The 21432-nt window shown below is 38.0% G+C and overlaps 1 protein-coding gene across 4 annotated transcripts in view; it reads left to right on the forward strand.

Annotated features, from left to right (window-relative positions):
* Positions 1-21432, forward strand: part of ZDHHC14 (zDHHC palmitoyltransferase 14) — a 336782-nt gene that overhangs the window by 93427 nt on the left and 221923 nt on the right. The window lies entirely within an intron of this gene.

The following is a 21432-nucleotide window of genomic DNA, read 5'->3' on the forward strand; positions in this document are numbered from 1 at the left end:
AAGACAGAGAAAAGGAAGAAACCTATTTCATCTTGCAGGCCATGTTATATAGAGAAGTTTATGGTGCTTGGCTGATTATTGGATAGTAAAATTAGAACTGAAAGGGACTTGACAGACCATCTATTCCTCATTTTTCAGATGGGGAAACTAAGGCTCATGGAGGTTGAGTAACTTGCTCAGTGTCTACACCCCCTTTTACTACAACTACTCAGACTTTGAATCTAAAATTCTCTGCTGTATCATGTCGCTATCTCTACTTGATGTGGGATTAGAATTGTAGACTTATAATAGAGGATGATAGAGAACTTTAGAAGACATCAAGTGGAACCCAGTCATTTTTATAGATGATCATATTTGCAGGTGAAATAGCACTATATTTGAAACAGTGTTACTTGAATTCAAATTCCAACTCTGTTTGACTGTGACCAGGTCACTGAACAGCTTTGGGCCTCAGTTTCCCCTTGTAAAACAAGGGAATCTAGACTAGCTGCCTTCTCAGATTCCTTCCAATTCTAAATCTTTGATGCTAGAAGTTAAGTAATTTGTGCAGAGTTGCAAGGTTACAGTTACATGCAGAACTATAACTCTTCCTCTGATTTCCTGACACCTGATCCACTGGTCTTTCCACTGCATCCCTTTTCCTGCTTCCCCAAAGGAAATAAATCAGTGGTTGCAGAACTGTTTGATTAAAGTCTTAAATCTCTATCCTTAAATATGAAATTTTATCCTTTTGGTGTTGGGAATGATTTGGAAGGAAGCCCACAAGGCCAAAAAAGAAGTATTTCAGAAGTCGGGAAGTAGGAGGAGATGATGATGAAAGTCACCACCTTGACTCCCACAGTGTACTTTGAAGTTAACAGTAGCCATAATTAACAGGGCACACAATTGCCCACCATAGAAGCAGGGTTAAGAACTGCATGCCACGGGGTAACTAACCAAAGCTCCTTGCTGTTTTTCAGACAGCAGGAATCATTTAAAAATCAGTGTAATTTTCTTCATGACGAATATAATGCAGTCTTTCTTACAGTCAGCTGGGGGATATAAGCCATCCTTGTTAGAAAGAGAATGACTACTAAACAGAACATCACCCCTTTCTCCCCTCCCCTCCCCCCAGTTAAAGCAGTTAGCTTTGGAGAAAAAAAAATAAAGGAACATCTTAGTCCATTGTCTGCTTTGGTTCCATCGTCAATGCTTATCTCAATGTCAGATGATGGGCTCCAATAACTGACTGGTGTAAGTCCACACCCCCTAAGTGTGACTCTTGGGGAAGGAAGAGATAACATCAGAGTAAGAAGATAGTAAAACGGAATTCTACTTTTCACACTAGTTTTGGTTTTCATTCCAGTTCATTTAATTTTACAGTATTCTAGGTTCTGGTTATCTGTAGGGGTCACAGGAAGTCACAACAGCCTAACAGGCTGCACTTTTTGAACTAAGTGGGTGGTGCTATTTCATGGATCCTCACTGTTAAGAATCTTTACGTTGTGCCATAAGCTTTCACCAGTTCATCAAAAACAAAGGTGCCAATCTGGGCAAATTTTTAAAAAAAATCATAGAACATAAGTGAAACTAGAGTAAATTAGCATTAAAATATTGTAATTGCCTTCTGACAAGTTCATAGAAATGTTGTGTTGAATAGGATATGGGGAAAAAAATAACATTTTTCACCACACCTGCTACCCCCTTTTACTCATGACCCTTCACAAGTTCATACCATTCCTACTTTCTGTAGGTACTCTCTATCAATTTGATTGATCTCAATTTAAATCTTGGCTTTTTTTGGTTTGTTTTAAAACATGGAGAGTTTTTTGGTTTGTTTTTTGAGGGGCAGCAGTGTTCAAAGCAATTTCTGATGGTTAACAGAAAAATCTTCTCCCTTTCCTCTCTCCCCCAGTTCCCATGGTGATTGTGTTCATTTGGCTAAGCATTGATTTTGTGTTTTAATTAGGATCTAATAGGCCCCATGAGCAGAGTACTGGCATTTAGTAGTTTTTAGTTTGTTAATGTTTATCTGACACAAAACTGTAAACAAGTCATTTTGGACCTTTTGTAAGGTGAATGTAGTAGAAGAAAAAGACTGGTTACATGTTGTTATTTGCCTTCCCCCACCCCCACCCCAACAGTAGTCTCCAAAAAGTCTTAGAGACAGTCTAGTAAAACAGAGGTTCATAAATTTCATTGAATTTCACTGCTTAATCAAGATGAAGATTCTAAACCAATTACCAGAGCAGTCTTAGACTATACATAGTTTGAACAGGTGAAGGATTGAGAATTGTTTCTGAAAAAGTGGCTGTGAAATAAATGTATATGAAGCAAATACTATTTTCCCATTGGTATACCTTGTCATTTTAGAAATTACTCAGTAACATGTTATTCCAGTATTTCAAAATGATGTGAAGGTGACCTTGGGTTCTTGAAAACTATTCTCTTGGAACACAAACTTTGGCAGCTTCAGGTGCAGGCCTGGGGATGGTGAAAACCTGGTGATGGTGTCTCAGACTCAGTAGTCTTCCAAACTCTCTATTACTGTCAATGGCAACCCCATCCTTCCTGCCACCCACATTTGCAATCTCAATGTCAATGTCTATCTCAGTTGACTCCCCCTTTTCACTCACCCCATACATATCTAATCAGTTGCCAAAATTTTGTCATTTCTTTTTCTGTAATAGCTCTCACATATCTTCCTATCTCTCCACTCATACAGTGAAGGGGAAGGAAATGATCATTTATGTGATGTCTACTATAGACCAGGCACTATGCTAAGCCCTTTTTATAAATTTTATCTCATTTGAACCTCATGATAACCCTACAAGGTTACACTATTATCCCCATTTTAAAGATGAAGAAACTGAGGCAAAGAGTACTTAAATGATTTGCCCAAGGTCAGACAGCTAGTAAGTGTCTGAGACTGCATTTGAACCTGTGTCTTCTTGACTCCAAGTCCAGTGCTCTATCCACTCTTCCACCTAGTTAGTTCAGCTTCTCGTGCAATAGGCTCTGCATTGGTCTCCTTGTCTTTAGTCTCTCCCTACTCCAATCCAGCTAAGTGATGCAGTGGATAGAGTGCCCAGTCTGGAGTCAGGAAGACCTGAGTTCAAATCCAGCCTCAAGTTCCTTATTACCTGTATGACCCTGGGGAAATCACTTCACCCTGTTTGTCTCAGTTTCCTCATCTCTGAAAAGAGCTGGAGTAGGAAATGGTATCTAGTATCTTTGCCAAGAAAATTCCAAATGATTGGAGTAATGAAGAATTGGACATGACTGAAATAACTGAACAACAAACTCTGATTCATCCTCCACACAGCTGCCAAATGGATTTTCCCAAAGTGTAGGGGTTGTCATGTCACCCCTCTCTTTTCCACTTAATAAATTCTCTTGACTTTTATGATTTCTAAGATCAGATAAAAACTCCTCTGTTATTTAAAACTTGTTGCGGTCTGATCTCTATCTAGTCTTCTTATACATTACTTCCTTCCAGTCATAAAACCCAGCCTTATTGGTCTGGTGTTCTTTACGCAGAATGCCTCATTCCTCTTCTCTTTCATGACTCTTGCCTCTTCTAATGTTTAGAATTCCCTCTCTCTTCACTTCTGCCTTTTAGAACCCCTGGCTTCCACAAAGATTCAGCTCAAACGTCTTCCTGTAGGAGTCTTTCCAACTGGTAGTGATTTCCTCTCGAAGGCTACCTTCCATTTATTCTATTTTTGTTTTGTGTGTGCTGATTTATGTACATATGTGTCTCCTGTTACAGTGTATAATCCTATAATCTGCTTTTTTCCTAACACTTAATGTATTTACATGGTAAGTACTAAATAAATGCTTGTTGATTGACTGATTAATTGAGAAGCTCATGATCAGAAGGTCTGTCATAGCAACTCATGAGACACATTTTACTATGAAATGATGGGTCTTCATCTGCATTTGTGATGTGACTACCCATGTAGGCCTTTTTGAAATATTGAAGAAATACGTATTTGTTTTATTGTAAAAAATGTAATTTCCTACCTTCCATTATTCCTGTTTTTCACTACAGTATTCCAAATAACTACTTGTAAGAAAGACCAACAAGCTATAGGCTTTAAGAACAGAATAAACCAAATTCCTCTTATCTCTTCATTCCTTTCCAGTTTTGAAGATTTGCTGTGTTAAGGAGACACATTTATTGTCTATGTGGGGAGTGGAGATATTGGAGGTTGGGTGTGTATGTGTGTATTTGTGTATTTGTGTATAGTTTATGGAAGCATAACATGAATTATTTAGATTTGAGGCAGTTTCCCATTCTATGTTTCAGATAACAACATGTTTATTATATGAAGATGCTGTTGATAAAAACTATTCAGAATGTGAATATAGCATGCATAACAATTTTAGGCACAATATAATGTGTAGTTTGTTGAGTATATTATTGCTTTAGTTTTGCCTGGAGATGTGATTAGTAGCACATTAGCAAATAATCTCCTTTCCTTCTCTCCTTGCTGCATTCTGACCTTGAAAAGGTGTTGGCACATGTTAAAAGGTCTCTTAGATCTAGGCAGAGCCCTTGGACACATTTATTATAGAATATGTAGGTTAAAACTTTCAGAATGGATAACCTAGGAAAAGCTGAGAAGGGAGCCCCGGAGATGAAGTCACATAATTTTTTGAAGAATGGATGAGTGAGTGATTAAAAAAGCATTTATTGTTTCCTATGTGAAATCCAGTTCACATGCAAGTCAAGACATGGTTTATTCCTGATTGTCATTGGTGGTTTTCTTTGAAACTGAAGAACAAATGACAATTACACGCGTTGCTAAGCACCAGAGGAATAGCAAAATGAGATAATCTTCACTCCCAGTGACCTCATAATCTAATTGGAGGAGACAACACATAGAGAAATCTATCTCTGAGGCTTCCTCAACTTCTCTCTGCTTTGAAATAGACTGAATTCTTAGGATTTATAGCTGGAAGGAACCTCAGAGATCATCTTATCCAACTCTCTCACTTTATAGATGAAGAAAAATTAAAGTCCAGGATTTGAACTCAGGCCTTCTGACTCAAGACTCATTGTTCTTTCTAACATATCGCAGATTTGGGTTTAAAAACCCATTTGTTAGAATAGTGATGTTCATTATGAAACAAGACCTTTGAATCCAGTTGAAATGGAGTCATGTGCTACTGAGCCAGCAAGATTCATAAATGGCCCTTGATGCTACACTTCTAGGAACATTCTTGATAGTGTATAAAATGTCTTCTCCCTAATTCCTAGATAATCTTTGAGTTATCTGCAGTACCATGTTAGTTCTGCAGAGTCCTTCCCAGCTGTTGAAGATTTTCATTTACACAAACCTCCCCATCTCCTAGTTGTTGAAATATTAAGCAATTCCCTAATTCCTGTATCAAAGAATTTTGGAAGTTCTTGCTGCTTGTTGAGATAAAAATCACAGAACCTTTCCACGTTGAGAGTGAGTTGAGAAACCATTAAGAGCCAGCTTCTGCCCAAATCAAGCATCCTTCCCTCCTAAGAAGAAAACTGGAATATGCATCTTAAAACTTTGTTCCAAATTCTTCATTACACCCTCGATTATAAAATAACTTGCATGAATCTGGGTATGTTATACAAAATTGCTTCATTCTACTCACTCATTATGGAAAATGGTTTTGAATAAATTGGGGGTAGTTTGTTTCCAAAAAAAATAACAGCTGCTCACTATTATGGCATATGACTTATTATTTTACTTAAAATTATGCCTATTGGAAAGAAATTCTGGTTATTTACTTTTGTGACATTTGTGTTGAGAATGACAATAAGAGGTAGGAAAAGTCTGCTTTTAAATACAAGATATTTCAAAAGTCTTAAACTATTGAAGCTTAAAAGTTCACTAAAACTTTTGGGCCACTCTGTATATTGATCCTATTTGAGACAATAAGTAAAATGTACATGATACCAAGATAGGTTCCTTTCTCTGGCTTCAGGCTATGCTGTTTGGCTTAGCAGGAAGCTATATATGGCTAATTGAACTTGTACATGTAATTTATCATGGAGAATCTGACATCACTGGGCTGGAATAGAGATGTAAACTTTGTTAGGTCTGAGAGAGCTTGCTCTTTTGTAGGGCTGGGGAATTCCCAGGTGGCCATTAACTAGAGCACAAGCTCATTCATTGCATCTCCTTGTAAATCATACTGGGGATTCCCTCCCTGCAGGTGTGACTACAAACATTTGATAAAGTGTGGGAGGAAGGGGAATTTGTTTGACTTAGGGCTTTTGGTGGTTTTAAATGAAATCCTTCTTGACCAGGGCCTGATTAGACCATGAAAAAGTTTAATTGTAAATTTTAATTCCTCATTGTGAAAAATGATTGTTACTAAAAATACTTTTAATTGGAACATTAAGCTGTGGCTGGAGCCAGGCAAAAGAAGGCTGGGCAGATTGCTGTGGGTTTGGGAAGTTTGCTTTCTTGAATGCATTATCTGTGTCCTGTTTGTTATGAGACCTACAGCCTGCTTGGCATTCTAGAAGTAAAGGCATTTTCTGTTGTTAAAAAAAAAAAAAAAAAAAGGCAGTCTCTCCTTTCACATATATGATGATAAGTAACAGAAATTATTGCTACATTTTTGTAGTACGTTATCCCTACATTTTTGTCAAGGTATTTAAGCTGTAAGCTTCCTATTTATTTTACTGATTTACTCTCCATACTATGTACTCTTCCTGTCTTTTGACATTTTTTTATGTTGATTTATCTGGATGGATCATTGAATAAGAATTCTCTAGAGTACATGCTACAGATTTGGGTAATTAATCAATCAATAAGGTTGTATTAAGAAGCACTTACTGTGGGTCAGGCTGTGTACTTGCCAGGGAATGCAAAGACAAAAATGAAAAAATCCCTGCCTTCAGGGTGAAGAGCTAACATTCTGCTGGGGAAGGTACGTACATTCATAAATACATATACATATATATGTATATATATATGTGCATGTGTATGTGTGTGTGTTTGTGTGTGTACACAGACACACACATATGAAGTATGTGCAAACGAAAATCAAGGTAATTTTGGAAGAAAAGACAGATTGTCCTCAAAGAGCTTATATTCTAAATGGCGAAGATAGCACACAAAAGGCTCATGAAAGAGATGGAGGGATGAAGGGTATCTGTGTGAGAGCATGGTGTTCAAGTCTGGAAAGGAATGATGGTTGACCAATCTAGGCCTTTCCCCAAGATGCAGCTCCATGAGATATTCACAACTGGTAAAAGGGATATTCTAGGGTGAGGAGGCCCTGGATACTGTTGGAAGTTCCAAGGTGAGGCTGCAGGGGAGGCGTGACATTGAAGGTTAGAAAGACTTTTCTGTAGAAGGTGGAGCTTGAACTGAGCTCTGAAGGAAATAATGGTGTCTAAGAAGGGGTGAAGAAAGAGTTGTCTTTCACATTTAGTACCCAACTGTCTGGAAGAGCAGGAAGTTATCAGACACTACCAACCCTAATAGTGGTGGAGAAGGCCAAATCCTCAGCCTATTATCCCAACTTAACGCATCACCTGTAAACTTTTCTATTGTTACAAGTAACTTATAAAGAGCGTTAAGATTTAAACCTTTTTTCTCACAAAAGCCTCTAAAGCAGGTAGAAGAAATAGTGGTTTCCATTTTACAGTTTTAAAAAATGACACCCAAAAGGTTAAGTAATTTGTCCATTTTCGGTGTTTTGAAGCCAAGATTTGAACTCAGACCACCTGACTCCAGCACTCCAGCACTCCTGCTGCACCACCCACATAAATGTTATCTACTCATGTATCTACCTTCTGCTACAACTGGCATGGTTCCACATGAAACAATCTGTCACTCATAAGACTCTGGAGTTAATGGAGAGTATTTTTTAGTGCTACCACCCCAAAATTACCATGTTGGGTCAGATCAAGCTCTCTCCTCTGATAATGGCTCTTAGGGATATTTTGAGGAATGACATGCTTGCTCTCCTGCATGTCCAACCTCAGTAGGCTAGGGGCATAACCTCCAAACATGATAGTTTCCTATAATGACTCATGGGATTTGTCATGCATGAATTTAAACATTTTCAAACCTATTTATATTTTTAGTCTGCACTACTTCTTGGGAGTAATGAGTTCCATGAACTTGCTACTTACTATGTAAAATAGAATTATTCTTGATTTTAAAGCTACCTCTTTCAAAATGCAAAGAATTCTACCTAGTTCTGTCATTCCAGATTTGGCATCCTGTCTAAAAACGATGAAGACATAATTGGAATGGGCTCATGGTTTCATTTTCATAGACTTTGAAAATATCCCCTCTATTGCTTTCCTGGTTTTCATTCCAGATTTTGGAAAGAAAACTATATGCTGTTGGTATGTATAATAATAGAGCTTTTAAGCATTTCAGTAGCAAAATTACCTTCAGATTATAAATTTGCTCTACTTTGTAGCTAATAAATTACTTTTTCTCTCCTTTTGTGTCAGGGCTGTTGCCATACTGAGAAACAAATCCACGTTAGGGAAAGGGGGAATTATCATTACTTGTCTTCCTTATTTCTATTATGAGACACAGATTATAGGCCTTATCAAATGTAGTCTTTATAGCTTGCTGTACTTAAGTTAAGAAAGGGTAATTCTTACTGGCTACCTTTTCTTTCTTCTTTTAAAAACAGGAATACCCCTAATTTTGTTTCACATTTCAGTTTCCTGAAATAAAAATTAGTGTACTTATCTAATCTTTTCTTCTATCATTTGCTTTTCCTACCAGAGAAAAAGAAAGATTATTATCAGCTTTTCTCTGAATCCAGAATCTTCCTTTAATATATATTCGGGGGTACCTGTAGGAGCAACCTATATGACATACTTAATGCATTGTCTTACTCAGCAGACTTTTTTTCTGTGTACCCTGCAAAATAAGAGGAAACCTGTCCCATTTCTAGAATAGTTGCTGGTGATATTAGGAACTAGAAATCCCCAATGCCAGTAAGAATAATGGTGCTTTGTTAGCAACTCCTTTCCAGAGGAGATGTCTGATATGAGCTGCAATCACATATATGTGTGTGGGAAGAGATATTATTTGCGTATACATATACAACTGCCCCTTTTGGTGGAAAAGTGGAAAACTGAAAAGTGAATACTTGATAATATAATAAAATGAATCATGATAGCAGTTCTTAACCGTGTGTGTGTGTGTGTGTGTGTGTGTGTGTGTGTGTGTGTGTGTGTGCTCGCTCCATAGGCCCCTTGGAAAATTTGGTAAACCTTTTGGACCCCTTATCAAGAATGATGTTTTAAAATGTATTAAAATTAATAAGACTACAAAAGAAACCAATTATGTTGAAGTATAGTTACATAGCATAATATAGTTATCAAAGTATTAAAAAAATGTTACTGGACCCCAGCTAAGAATCCCTGTCACAGAGTCTTTCAACGCTCGTTTGAGTTTTAGGTATGACATTGGTGGGCAAGGATCCAGGCTTATCACTTGCTTGACATTTCTTTGTCTCAGTTAAGATGAATGCATAGTCTTAGCTGTTACCCATGTGCTTACAGATAATAAGGTGATTTAAAAAAAAAAAGATTAGTGTTCTCTTGAATTTTGAAGTTCACTTAAATTTTAAAGTTCATTAAGTTCATGTAATCGCAAAAGGAAAAGTCACTTATGCTATACTTTGGGGTGTCTCTGTTTACTCCCTTTCTCTAACACTTTTGTTTTTTGTTAAAAAAAAAGCCCAAATATTAGTAGTTTTTTTTTTTAAAAATGTCAGTATCAAACAAAGTTTTAAAAAATTGTTATGTAATTATAGTGAGAGATGTGCAGAGTGGACAGAATGCTAGACTTAGTGAGGAAGACCTAGATTTGAATCCTGCTTCCAGAAAGTTAAAAGCTGGAGAGCATGGTCAAGTTACCATACCTGAGACACTTGGTTCCCTCATCTGTAAAATGAGTATAATAGCAGCATGTGCCTCAGAGGAGTGTTGAGAGGAGCAAATGGGAGAATGTATACACTTTGCAAACCTTGAAGGACTATTAGAATGTGAACTGCTGTCATCATTTCTATTCTTGTTACCAACTTCAAGCTTTGGGAGAATCCATCCTCATAGGCATTACACTCTTCATTTAAGGGTTTTTTTCAGAGATCAGTGATCCTTGAAGCAATTATCATCTAGAGTCTTGGACCCTGAGTATGAAGGGACCTTTGAAACCACCTAGACCAGCTCCTAACAGAGCAAGGATCCCCTCTATATTATCTTTGAGAAGTAGTCCTCCAGCCTCTACTGTAAGATCTTCAAGAATGAGATACTCACGGTCTCCCCAGGGGCCCATTCTACTTTGGGATAGCTCTAATTGGCTGAAGAGTTTTCCTTTTGTGAATCCCAAAGTTTGCCTCCCTGTGACTTTTCCCTCATTCTTTCTAGTTCCATCCTCTGAGGTCAAGTAAAGTTTAATCCTTCTTCCACAAGAGAGTCCTTTATATACTTAGAAAAGAACCAGATAAAGTCTTTTCTTCCTCAAGCTAAGATTTCTTCAGTTGTATGGCATGCACAGCTATATGGCATCCCTATTTCTTCCCTTCTCCCCACCACCATGTTGGTTGCCCTTCTTAATACACACATCAACTGCTTTTCTACGTCCTATCCCAAATGTAGCATCCAAGAACTGGATATACTATTCCAGCTGTGGGTTGCCCAGGGAAGAAGAAAGGAGGCTTATCCCTTACCTCCCTCTTTCTAGACTCTGACTTTTTGTGAAAAGAACCTACTGCTGGATGACTGTTTTGGACTGTTATATGACATTGTTGACTACTCCAGAACTGTTCCTATTTTGTCTTCTTGTATATTTATAAATTTTGACATATGTAACTTCTAAAGTCTGAGTTGAATTGTGTATTAAATAACTCATCTATAAAGCAGTATAGTATCATGGTTAGAGGCTTAGGCTTGGGGAAGACCTGAGTTCAAGATCTACCTCTGGCACCAGCTCTATGACCATGGACAAAGTACTTTACCTCTTACCAACCACAAACTCTTCTTTAAGACAGAGATTCTTAACCTGGAGTTCATGGGGGTTTGTGCATTTGAATAGGAAAAAAAATCATTATTTTCATTATCCTTAAACTGAAATTTTGCATTTCCTTCTTTTTTCAAAACTATATTTCCAAGAAAAGGGACCACAGGCTTCACCAGAGTGCCAAAAGGGGTCCAAGATGCAAAAAAATATTAAGAACCCCTCCTTTAAGATTAGAAGTTATAGAAGAGTTGCCAGTCTCTTTTGTGGATAGTTTGCATACTGGAGTCTGCCTTAGGACACAACAAATGAGAACAGTTCAGGGATCGCCAAGCTGCTCTGGGAACCAGACACACCCCATTCACATCCATTCATATATAATCAACCATGACCAGATGATGTCTGGCTACCTGGCAACCAAGTCCTCTGTCCTCTTTCTTATGGATCCCTCAGGTTCCACAGCATTCTTTTCTTTTGCCTTATAAAGTTGTTCTGATATTAATTCTAATCAGATTTCACCTGTAGGAATGGGTGTAGGATAAGGATCACACAGCATGATTTTCCCCAGCCTGTTCCTCCTAGAGATGGCCCTGGGTGTAAATGTATTAAGGAGGAAGTCGGTATTTTTTATTTTATTTAAATAAAACAAATATTTCCATAACATTTCTATAGCATAGGGGGGAAAATGATGATTGCACACAAAACTGCAACTCTTTTTTGCTATTCCTTTAAGCATATAATAAGGTTATAGTGTAACTTTCTTTTTTTCCCTTTTTTCTTTCCTCCCTTAGAGGTGTCTACTATTAGATACAAATAGAGTGCGTGTGTGTGTGTAATATGTAAAATCATTGTATACAAACTTCTATTATCATTTCTTTCTCTAGATATAGATAGTATCTTCCTTCGTAGGTCATTTCTGGCTAATTTGGACATTTATAATAGTCAAAATGACTTACAGTTGTTCTTAAAACAATATCATTGTTACTGTATACAGCATTCTCTTGGTCCTGCTCATTTCACTCTTCGTTATTTTGTACAACTCCATCCATGTTTTTCTAAGATCATTTAGTTCATCATTTCCTCAATATTGACGTTTCCAGAGCTGGGCCATTTCTACAAAGCAATTTTGATCATGACAGACCACACTATACCAGATATCAGGGGGTGGCAAGGCACATTTACTTTCTGCCATTTTGAAGAACCACTTTTTTCTTCAAAATGGCAGGAAGTAAAAGTGGCCACATACAGACCACAGGGTAACTGTCTGGACTGTTATACCTTTAGACATTATATTTTAATTGGGAGAGACATGATACAGTCCCTCCTCTCAGGAAGCACTAATGGTTGAATGGTCACTCTTTTTTAAAGACTCAGGAATTTACACTCCATTATATTCTGCAAACCAGAAACTTTTATTCACAATGATTTGCTTCTCAAGAAAGGTTCTGGCTAAGATGAGTGGGTCAGACACACAGAATTGATGTGCAGACTTTCATTCTAGAATTGTCACCAAAGTTCATCCACTACAGACTTACTTCAGGTTGAGTACTGCCTTAAATAGCTGTTCCCATACTTTCAGTGATGTCATTGGAGACCTAAAAGTGTTCATTCCCTTTCCTAAAAAGAGCGATTTGTTGTTCAGTCGTTTTTCAATTGTGCCTGACTCTTCATGATACCATTTGGGGTTTTCTTGGCAAAGATCCTAGAGTAGTTTGCCATTTCCTTCTCCAGCTTATTTTATAGATGTGTCTGTGGCTGGATTGAACATAGGTGTTCCTGACTGTAGAGCCGGCACTCTATCCTTTGGGCCATCTAGCTGCTTCAAGAAGAGCAATTTACTTCTTACTTATTGTTTGGCCTAATCCAAATGGGAAACATTTCCCTTTTTAACTTCCCCAGTACTACATATATGTGGGTCTTCAGTAGAAAGGGGATGGTGAACCTTCTTCACAGATGATCATCATTTCAATCTCTTAGTTTATATACTAAACTATGAGGAAAGAGAATATAGTAAAAGGTAGCCAAAGCTGCTATGTCAGAGAAATAGTAAAGCATCACCTTCTGCTATGCTAAATCCTTCAGTGTACGTTGTATCAGCAGGTGATTAACAAGCCAAAAGCAATTATGTACATTCACATAGGAGGTCCTAATGTGTCAGAGCAGATGTACTAGGTTGTATGCAAATGTAATAGAGGGGAAGGCTCCATTCAAGGAGTCAAGAAAACAGTCTAATACTACTTAAAAAAACTGCATAATAAACATTGTATTTGACAGAGTAAAAGAAGAATTTCACAAATCTTAGGGTTAAATGTTACGTTTATTTGTGCATCCAAACCTTCTGGTTTCATAGTATTTGGGGACACAGAGATGAACCCATTTCCTAATGGTTTAAAGAATTGTATTAGGAACATTCTCCCATCCTGATTTAAAAATACACTAACATTTTTTTACAGTTATCTCAAGAAGTCTCATAAAACCATCCTCCTAATTTACTGTGATTCACTCAGAAATGAATGTATTTTATACCATACTTTTTAACTAGGAAGAAGGGAACCATGAAATTAACAAAGACAGTGTCATATTTATAAAAAGGTTGAAAGAATCTTTGACATAAAGCAACGTATATACATACACATAAACAAATGAATGAATAACATATAAAATAAAAAATTCCTGTGCTATAAACTGCAAAAGGTAATATCAAGGAAATACAGGATACTCTCAAAATCTTAGTGTAGTTTTAAGCTGTTAAGACTTAAACAATGTGACTCCTAATTTAAATATAATGTTCATAGGTATAACATTCTAGATCAGCCACCTTCACATTTTGCTATTTTGGAGAAGAGTGGAAAAGGAACAATAGTGACTTGCCATCACCTGGATATTTGGTATACATTAAGCTGTTAAGGCACAAAGCTGTGCTAAGATTTTTGGGATACCTTATATTTAAAATAGGGGAAAAAAGTTTTTTTTTTTCTTAAAGGCATTAACTACACTGGGAATGTTGTTTGTGGAAGATGAAAACCAAGTGACTCCCAAGCAGTTTTCTGTTAGCTAAGTGACTTAGGAAATCACAAATGCCAAGCACTGTTGAAGGGTAACCAAGCTTTGGAAATAGCAATAGCAGCAGTCATGAGACTGGGATATCAAAACAATTCTGAATCATCTTTGGTTACCCAAAGAGGGAACCATAAAGGGTGTGTAGACCTGATGTCAGCCATGCTGTTATGTGTGTGCATCAGACTTCATGTGTGGTCTTACTCAAGACAGAATTGCTGCTCCAATTAGGAGAAAGGTCTGTTTCTCCAGTGTTTACAGCCCACATAAAGTTTACAGATGCGTACAAGAGCAAATAATTCCTCTCTTCAAGTCAGAAGCCAGCTATGCCTCTCAAGGTATATGGCCAGAATTTCTCAGGCTCTTCTTTAATTTTTGTTACAAAATTATGGTTCGTATACATACCCCAAACTCAAGATGCTCCTACTTCTGATATGTCCTTTTGTCTCAACCACAATCCTGGAAAAAAAAACCCAAACCCCAAAACCTTTAGTATTGCTATAATGTATAATGCTATAATATAACTATATTATTTTTGCCAACTATATTCTTCTTTGCAGGTAAGACTGGGGAAAACTTGCATAAGTACAGTAGTGTGATAGAATGGGAAAAGTCCTGGACTTGAAGACTGGAGAGATCTGAGTTTCAATTCCACCTTTAAAATCAATCAATCAGTAATCAATAAATACTTATGAAGCACCTACTATGTGCCAAGGACTGAACATGTCTAAGTCATGTGATGTTGACCAAGTATTTAACCTCTTTGGGGCTCAGTTTCCTTATTTGTAAGATGAAGGGGTTGGTCAAATGACTTCTGAAGTCTCAGTATTAAGTCTGTGGTCCTACTGAGTCACTTAAACTCTCTGAGCTTCAGTTCTTCATCAGTAACACTAATACTACAATCTGCAGTGTTGTTATGAAGATCAAAGGAGATAATATGCAGTAATTACTTTGCAAACCTCAAACCACTATATAATTCCCTATTCCTTGACCATTCTGGAACTCTTGCTTGCTATGTCTGACCAAGCCCTGGAATTGCAGACACTATCGCTTAGTTATCTGCTTACTATGTGCTGCAGCTTGAAACCAGTCTTCTCCTGAGTCTATTCCATTCCACAACCAGGGACTAGGTCATTTACTTGACCTGGGGAGCAGTTTGGTGTCATACTGTAGAAAGTGCTGGACTTAGACTCAGAATGACTTTATTTAAAATTCTGCGTGACATTTTACTTGGTAAGACCCTGGGGAAGTCACTTACCTTTTCAGTTTCCTTGTCTCTGAAGTGGGGATGATAGTAATAGCTCTTCCTTCATAGGACTGTTGTGAAGCTCAAATGAACATATGTAAAGTTCTTTGCAAACTTGAAAGTGCTTTATAAATAACTAGCTGTTATCACTCTTATCCCTGATGTCTATCTCCACGTAGTTTAGTTCTTTGGATGACCTCAGTTTTAATACTGTGCTCTCCAGGAGCCTCTGTGCTAGGTGCTGGGGATGCAAAGACAAAAAACCAAAATAAAGTCTTTGCCCTTATGGTGTCTATACTATCTCAGTGACATGGTTTTCTCCACATTTCTTGCACATGCCATTCCACCCAATTTGGAGCACCCAACACTGTCTGTCCCTCATGCCTGGAACTTTCTCTCTTTCCTCATCTTTGCCTCCAAGTTTCCCTAGCATCCTTCAGATCTCAACTTAAATCTCACCTTTAGCAAGAAGCCTTTCTTAGTTCTCCTTGAACTTTATCCTGTAAATTTGCTGTATATATGCACTTGTTTACATATTGTCTTCCCCACTAGTCTGTGAGTTCCTTGAGGGCAGGGGCTGTCTTTTGCCTTTCTCTTCGTTCCCAGCCCGCTGTGAAGTGGTTGACGCATAAGAGGTGACTAATAAATTCTAGTCGATCGACTGATTCTTCTAGGTTTCTTTCACTTAGTTTTGTTTTGTTCCTAGATGGGCCAACTAACTTAATAAACTAATCCATGACAGTGAGGTAGTGGACACTAATGACTTAATGTGTGGTCTTTCCCAAGAAACTTATTTACCCTCTGAAGACACAGTGCTTCCTAGAAGAAAATACTCTAAAGGGGTCAGGCTAGTATAAGGTTCCAGGCCTCAGGTCTTTATTGATTGGTCTCAGTTGTGTTCAGTTCTTTGTGACCTCATTTGAGATTTTCTTGGAAAAAATACTAGAGTGGTTTGCCATTTCCTTCTCCAGCCCATTTTACAGATGAGGAAACTGAGGCAAGCAGGGTTAAGTGACTTGTCCAAGGTCACATAACTAGTAAGTGTCTCTGGTCAGATTGAAATTCAGCAAGATAAGTCTTCCTGATTCCAAGTCCAGTGCTCTGTCCACTCTGCCATCTTTGGGGTCTTTAAATGCCCTCAAGTCACACTACATAGGAAGCTTAATAATCTGTAGCCAGGGTTTTCAAGAATGGAAGTGAATCTTGAAGTCCCTCCTTCTTTCCTGCCATCTTCTACAATCCTGGTTGCTTCTTTCAAAGTTCAGCTTACATACTGCCTTCTAACATTGTCATAACGCTCCTACTTGTTAATGGTCGCATCCTTCCCATATCATCTTTTATCTGTCACCACACTGTATCCTTCAGTGGAGCGTAAGCTTCTTGAAGGCAGACTGTATTTTGTCTTTTGTCACTAAAGCTCTAAGGCTAGATAGGATTGAATCTGTGGTTCAACAAATTCCCAGGGAGAGAACTCCTACCAGTGAAAATGTTCATCTGCTGTGAAATTTATAATCTTAAGAGAGTTACTTGGGATCCTGAGAGATTAAGTGACTTCCCCAGGGATACATATCTAATATATGTCTGTGGTCGTACTTAAATCCAGATCTTCCTGAGTGTTCTTTACATATGGGGGTAATTGATAAATGCTATGGAAAAGGATTTAACTGATTCCTTTAGTCATCTCAAAATATGGTGGCGTCATAGGAGAAAGACTGATTTTGGAGTTAGGATGGGGACTTGAGTCTTAGCTCTGCTATATATTGCTTGTATTGCTTGGACCATGACACTTATTATTTCTCATCCTTGGTTTCCTTATTTCTGTAGAATAAAGGACTTGTATAAGATGATATCTAAGGTCCTTTCCTTCTGAGTTCTGTGATTCTAATACTTTCTTGGGAGAGTGTGCATTTATCAAGGGTGATACTAAGTATGGGAAAAGCTGAGGAAGAGCGACCAGGCTGATAAGTTTTGAGGAACACAAAGGGGTTTGGATATTGCCAAGCTCAGATAGTGATTAGTAAACTTTCACCCCCAGTCCTATGTTTGTTTATACCGCATGGATTTTAGACATGTTTTCCATCTTGCTCATTCTGATTTATTCATGATCACACGAATGATTTCTCTTTGTTGGGTGGACCACAGTATCCATCCTGCCTATTTCTCCCCAGGGACTTCTAGTGAAGGAGGAAAAGGAATTTCCATTGTGCAACTGGTCTCTGGATGGAAATACTAGCATATGTTCAGAAGTCATTTTGCTTTGGTTAATGCTACCTTATTATGTGAAAAAGGAAAAAGTTATCACAGGAGGGAGTGATCTAAAATTAAGAGTTTGAGAGCTAGAAATAGCTGGGGGAAATAGCTGTTACCATGTAGAAAAGTGAACCTGTTCCACTGAACACAGCAGTTTGAAACTACCTATGGTGAGTATAGGTTAAAGGGAGAGAGAAGAAAGCAAACATCTTTAATAGCTTCCAATATCATGCTAGCTCAACTGGCCCCCAGGGCTGCCTTGATGTATGCCACCCAGTTATGGGAGAACAGCTCTGTGGTTAGAAGCTCTGAATGTTCGAATATGTACCTAGCATGCCTCTGGTTGAGATAATTAGTATGTTCTAGGAAAGTAGTAATGGAAATTGACTACCCTCTCTTCTTCTGGACACATTCATTCCCTCACTCAGAAATAATCCATTTTCCAGACTTATTACACATTGTTCCCCTTCATGCACTCTCCTTTTCAACCAAGTGGACCTGCTAGTTGTTCCTTATACAGGCTGTTCCCAAAGCTTAAAATTGTACTAAGACTTTTGAAATACCTGGTATGTGACTTTGCATTCTCAGCTCATTTCAAATGCAGTCACCTATAAGAAGTTAATAGAGACTTTTTCATCCTTCTCTTTGTACCCTCAGTGCCTACCATAGTTCATAGCACAGTGTCTGGCACGTAGTAGATGTTTGTTGAATTGATTTGAACATGTTCAGTAAAGTGCAATTAGCTCCCATGGCACTAAAAGAAAACATTTTAAAATAAAAAAAAACAAAACTATTCCCCTCCCCTCCAAAAAAAATCACATGGCACTTTGCTTTGTACCACTCTAATGTACTTACCACATCCCCTGTTTGACTCCAAGTTCCATGAGGGCACAAGGGACTGGTTTTAGCCAAACTTAGTACGGTGTTCTGCAAACAGAAAGTGGTCATTTTTGCTGTCTTAAGGACAGAGATGATAGCACTTTAATGGTGGAAACCCCTTGTAAGATTTTGTATTTCAGCAATTCAGTTCAATTCAGTTTGATTCAACATGCATTTGTTAGCATACCAGGCACTTTTTTGGCAACTGGGTAGGCAAGGACAAAGCTGCAGAGAGCTAACATTCTACTGTCTCAGCAGCTTTGACAACTGGACCTTGGCATGACGTGACTGTGCCATTTGGTTCTCATGCTCTGCTTCCTTCCTTTTGATGCCATGCCACCAAAGGAATGACAGTCATCATTCATTTTCAAGATGGTTTTCATGTCAATTCTGGCCTGCTTCCCACAGTACCTTCAGCCTTGCTTGGCCTTAGAGTTATAGGCTGGGGAGTTAATTCATAAATTTGAAGCAGTTATCCAATAAACTGGGAATACAACAGCTTTAGCAATCAAAAGGAATATGTTTGTTTACATGGCAAAACACAATAATTCCAGTGTTAACTTCAGAAGGCCTTCTGCGTGCTGTTGAACCCATGAGATAATCTCCTAGGAGCAGATGCTTGCTGGTTGTGGTACATTAATATGTCAGTGTTGGTCTAAAGACAAACACAATTTGAATGTGTGTACAGTTCTTACAGAAAAGGAATCAGCTCCTACTTTGTAAACTTTCTGATCACTCTGACAAGCAAAGTAGATTAAGCTGGGTAATTTTCCACTTCTGCTTTTCTCTCCTGTCATTTCTTTGTTAGACAATAATGCTTTTCTATCAGAAAAACTGAAAAACACGCATTTGGGAGAGTACACTATTCCATGGGTTTGTTATGGAAAAGTGATGAAGGCTTTAATTGGAGTGGGCTTATGTTTTAGTTACAGGTTTATACAGATGGCAGCTTTAATCTTAGCAACGTTTGAAGTTTTCTAGCTTTTATTGAAACCAGCTGCAGACAGGAGGAGTCCCAATTTTACTTCTGAGAAGAATGATCAGAGGCACTAAGTAATGGGGTGGTTATGGACCAGACCGTGATTTTGTCATTAGCCTGGATGAAAACGAATATTTCACAGACATTGTGTTGTGGGAAAATGAGTATAACAAGAAGAGCAGGGGTTTTGAAGATATTCCATCTATTTTTAAAGCTGAAATACAGTTTCAGTTCAGGATATATGCTTACCTGACTCTAAATATGGAAATGCCCTAAATAATCTATGTTTAGTATTCCTTGGCCAGTCAAGAGAGTCCTGCCATTTCCACAAAAGGGTTCATTGCAGCATATAATCTTTTATTCCCTCTTCTAAATACATCTTAAGGAAAACATCTTAGCTAAAATGTCACATTAAACTTCCCAGAAAGCTGACAAAGTAAAGAAGAATTTCTATAATCATGAATTACCCTAGTTATGTGGTGACTATTTGCATTTACGAATGATGGTAAAATAGGAAAATGAATACTGTTATATTTTACCTCAAGGTCCTTTGCTGTCTATTTTTTTTTTTCAGTACATTGGAGATTTGTGACTTTTTTTTGTTGAGTGCAAGGAGAGGTGTGTTGGTAAATATTCAACCATGTGTTCTCTTGAGGAAAAAAATGTAGCAGGACATACTTTTTATTTTTTCAGTTCAAAATCAAATAAAGCTTTTTAAAAACTTTAATCTGTATTATTAACATTTTCTCCATTTTTTAAAAAGTCGAGGCAACCAAATAAAATAATTCAAGCTCTGATTTGTATCATTTGTAGATTTTGAAGGTGTATATGCTCACAATGAAAATTTAACAATTGGCTTTCCTTAGCTGGCTCCCCCTTGAGTGCAGGTGTTTCCACCAGATCACAGATCACAGCCCCTCTTTGGCCTTGGTAAAATAATCTTTGTGGATTGCTATGTTTTAATTAAATAAGCAGTATGTCTTTCTAGATGTACCTAGTTGTTCATTTGTTTCAGTCACATCCAACTATTCATGATCCCATATGGAGTTTTCTTGGCAAACATATTAGAGTGGATAGTTCCTTCTCCAGCTCATTTTACAGATGAGGAAACTGAGGCAAGGATTAAGTGACTTCCCCAGGCTTACATAGCAAGTAAAGGTCTGAGGCCTGATTTGAACTCAGGTCTTCCTGACTCCAGGCCCTGTGATTTATCCACTGAGTCACCTAGCTGTCTAGATGTACCTAGGTGACAGATATGAAGTCTACTATTCCTGGGTTTGTGTTCTAAGCCTTTCCACTTTAGTAGTTAGTCACTCAGCAAACATTTATTTAGTGCCTGTTACGTGTGAGGCAGTGTGCTAAGTGCTGGAGATTCAAAAATAAGTCAAAGACGATCTCTGCCTTCAGGGAACTCACAATCTAACTGGAGGGACACCAAGCAAACAATTATTTAAAAACAATTTATATACAGGATAAGTAGGACATCATTAAGAGAGGGAAAGGCACTAGGATTAAGAGAGATTGAGAAACGCATCCTGTAAAAATGAAATTTTAGCTGGCAGAGAGGAGGGAGTCATTCAAGGTATGGGGGACAACCAGAGAGAATGGCCCAAGCCAAGAGATGAAATGTCTTGTTTGTGCAAGAGCAAGGGGGCCAGAGTCACTGAAATATAGAGCATGAGTTGGGGAGTGAGGTGTAAGAAGACTGCAAAGGTAAGAACAGTTTAGGTTATGAAGGGCTTTGAATCTCAAACACAGGACTTTGTATTTGATCCTGGAAGCAGGAGGAAGTCACTGGAGTTTAGTGAGTATGGGGGTGACTGGGTCAGACCTGTGCTTTAGGAAAAATCACTTTGGTGGCTGAATGGAGGGTGGATTGTAGTGGGGGAAGACTGGAAGCAAGCAGATGAACCAGCAAAGCCATAGTTCAGGTGTAAGATAGTATGGTCCTGATACCTGAGTGGTATCAGTATCAGAGGAGAGAAGGGGGTGTATTAGATATTGCAAGAGAATTGGTGAAAAGATAATGAGTTCAGTTTTGGACATAC

The sequence above is a fragment of the Notamacropus eugenii genome, chromosome 2, assembly GCF_028372415.1.
Source record: "Notamacropus eugenii isolate mMacEug1 chromosome 2, mMacEug1.pri_v2, whole genome shotgun sequence".
NCBI classification, from domain to species: domain Eukaryota; kingdom Metazoa; phylum Chordata; class Mammalia; order Diprotodontia; family Macropodidae; genus Notamacropus; species Notamacropus eugenii.